The sequence below is a fragment of the Apis dorsata genome, unplaced genomic scaffold (genome assembly GCF_000469605.1).
Source record: "Apis dorsata unplaced genomic scaffold, Apis dorsata 1.3 scaffold_1040, whole genome shotgun sequence".
Taxonomy (NCBI): Eukaryota; Metazoa; Arthropoda; class Insecta; order Hymenoptera; family Apidae; genus Apis; species Apis dorsata.
In genome coordinates, this window is record NW_006264138.1 from 107,531 (window position 1) to 111,488 (window position 3,958).

The following is a 3,958-nucleotide window of genomic DNA, read 5'->3' on the forward strand; positions in this document are numbered from 1 at the left end:
AACCAAAGCGAAATTAAATTTAAAAATAAAATTTAAATTAATCTAAAAAAATTTTATCAATTCTATTTTATATTTCTATTATAAATATATAATAAATAAATATATAATAAAAAAAGATAATTAACGTTAAAAAAAAAAAGAAAAGAAAATAAACAAAATAAATTTCCTATAAAGTATTATTTTATATTATTTTGTTCATCAACCATTTATTTATTTATAATATATTACTTTATCTATATATTTAATAAACAATATCCTTTATGTATGTAATTAGTTCTAAATATTGGAAAAATGTAATTGGCAACAACCGAATGTTTGAATTACGAAAATACGCAAGATTAGAAATCTTGTTAGACATTACTTTTTTAATGTCCAAAATCTATTTTTTCACACCTTAAAAGTTCTTTTAATGATAATTGCAGAGAGGCATATGGCAATATTTTGGCTATAGATATGACCAAAATTGCAGCTTGTTTATGTATCTAATCTATATATCTAAGTATATGTATCTAGTACAAAGATCGATGATCGTTGAAGCGTGCTTATTAAAAAATGTGCTTATTAAAAATTAAAAAACGTATTTCCTTATATTATGGGAGAATCCACAATAATTTAATTGTCCCTACATATATTTTATATAATCAATATTTTTCTATATAATGAAATCTTTTATTCTAAAATGAAATCTCTATAAAGAAAATAAATATAAACTTTAATATACATTAAAACATTTTAAACATTTCACCTATTCTAAAAACTCTTTTCATATTTCTAATAATATGAAAAATTAAATCGTTTATAAATCCTGCTTATTGCTTTGAAAATCTTTTCATAGAAACAATTTTTAAAGCATATGTAATACATAGAAAATGATAATATAGAATGACTAATAAATGAAATCACATAACTATTAAGAATTTGATTGTTTAGAATGAGGAAATTTAGGGATGATAGGCAATTCATAGATCATCTTGCCTTGAAATATATTGTTTTGAATGATATGATATGATTTATAAATCCAACTTATCAAAAAACTTTCTTTGATCCTATTTTATCTATATCGTTGAATTTATATGTAAGTGTATATGTAAATAATATGTAAAGATACAATTCATATCTTGTATATTATACGAATTCGATGTCACTGGACATAATCGCTGTTTTAGTTCTGTTTTGTCTTTTCCCTTTTTGAATCGCCGTGAGATACGATATAGTGATCTCAATGTAAAACAAAAGCATCGGCATGATCCATATTTATATAACATAATTTATTCCTATTTCCTTTATTAAATATATTTTTTATTTTAATCATTTCACAATATATTTTCTAATAATAAAAACGTATAAAGTGTATGAATGTATTAAATTGATCGTATTAAAATAAAACAATAATCTAGCTCAAATCTTATTTTAAAAATTCGTAATACGAATTAATAGTAATTCTATTGATTAAATAGACGAATAAAAAAGAAAATAAATAATTTCATAAATGAAAATAATTATCAATTACAATAATATTCAATAAATAATTGAACAAATGCATATTAAAAAAATAAAAATTATGAAATAACCACCATGTCACATCTAAAGAAAAAAAAACCTTCTAACTATCACAAATTTTTGCAACAGAATGACACTCCAAATAGGTACTTATTTCGACATATTGAATTACAAATTGGGAAAGGGATAATTCGACAAGTGAGAATGTATCGAGCATCAATGCAAATTGTTTTTTGGAAAGACTTTTATAAATCATAATTTTCTGGAAAAATTATATTATAAGAAATGTTTTTGGCTTTCGAATATAAAATCAAAACAAATACAGAAATAATAACATACAAATTGAACATACACATTTAGGAAAGAAATGCGTGCGTGTGTATATTTGTATATGAATTGATTGTGTTAATATTGTTTTAATTTAAATCTTTATAAGCATAAAAATAAACAAATTTATAGTAACTATGTTTTTTGTCAAAATAAATAAAAAAACTTACCATATCTGAATGAAAATCGGATTATTATAGTAATTAATTATAATCTTAATTATAATGATATGTTCAAGAACTATCACACTTTCAAAACCATCCTGTTTTCAAAGCAATTAAATCTACACTTTCAATTCTGGTATAATAATTAAAAAAATTCATATTAATTAAAAAAAAAGTTTAATAAATTAAGCTTAATGATCGTAATACAATACTTTATCGATACAAATTTTACATAATTATGTACGGTGAAATGCGACCTGTCACTACGATTTTCAACTGTAAACCAATGCTATGCGCACTATGATGCGCATTGATTCGTATCATTAGAAGCTTTTTGATTGGTTGGAGTAACACAATACGTTATTCACTTCAACTACTTAAGAAAATAAGTATATTATATTTTAATTGCAGATTGTTATTATATTGAAATCTTATAAAAACATTTAAAAATCAATTAGAAAAATAATAATTATAGATTATTATTTTAATTTTACTTAATTTTATAATATTATAATATTCTAAAATAATATATAGAATATTAATAAAAATTTAATAGATTATATTAAGAATTACTTTACCAATAAATATTATTTAGTAATCAATTGTTTGTTGTCATAATAATCATCTAAAGTATACATGTACAAGAATGATCAAAACAAATATAGACTTTGTAATATTGACTTGTATTTTGTTTATTTTAAATGTTTTGATGTATAATAAAATCAGATTTTATTCATTATTGATCGGATCGATACCATATAATACTATTGATAATATTCAAATAATTCGATATCGAAATACAAAATATAATATCAATACTTAATAAAGTATCGATAACAAAATTTTAAATACTTAACATTATTTTTCTAATACTACATTTATATTTGATATTGATGTTGGTTCTACTATCATTAATTATTTTCTATCGATAACATGTAACAAAAAAAATAGTGAGGGAATTAAAGAGAATATATATAAGGGATAATAAGAGAATTTTTGAATTTCTACAAAAAATACAAAAAAAAAGACATTGTATGTCATTTTTTATTTTATATCTCGTTTATATATATTATAATATACAATACCAATCAAATTTGCTGTTAGCAAATTTTTCTAAAGATCCTGATATTAAAATTTATCGTTAGAAAGTTATCATTTGATATAGGATTTGTTATAATTGGATTTATTACAAAACTGATTTCAGAAATATAACAGATTTTGCAAAAAGTTAATTCATGTAAAAAATATTCAAGTTTTGTTTGAATAAGTAATTACAGATTGATAGCAGAAATGTGATTTGCACTATATAATTTTGGCAAATATAACAAAAATGCAATTTCTGGTATTAATCTATTATGTGAGTGAGACAAGATTAAATGATAAAATCGAGTGCAAATGATGACAAATGCATATGGTTTGATGTCAAATTATTTCTTCTAATTTCAATCTGCTACCAATTTTTTATTAATAATATATATATAATGAAACTATACATTTGATAAAGTAATGTAAAAAATATATTTAATGCTTTATAAATATATTTATTATAATCATAATTATAAACATATATTTTTTATATATTATATTTCCTCACGAATATTTTCAAATAAATTAAAAACTTTTATTTTATTTACTAAATATTCTCCTATTCAATTCATTATTCTATTTTTTAATCCAATCAGAAAACTTTTATAAATTAAATTTAATGCTTAAAAAAGAAATTGCATTATCACCATTTCATTTACTATAAAATTTAATATAAATATATAAAATATATAACAAATGAAGAAAAGAAAATGTAACGAATTATTCTTCTTTTTTTTATCTTTTGAAAAATTTTATATTTACATATTTTTTCTTGAAAGAAAAGGAAAGGAAAGGAGAGAAAGAGAAAAAAAGAGAGAAAAGCTCTGTTAAAGAAATACATACAATATCAAATATTGTACATATGATATAACATATATAAA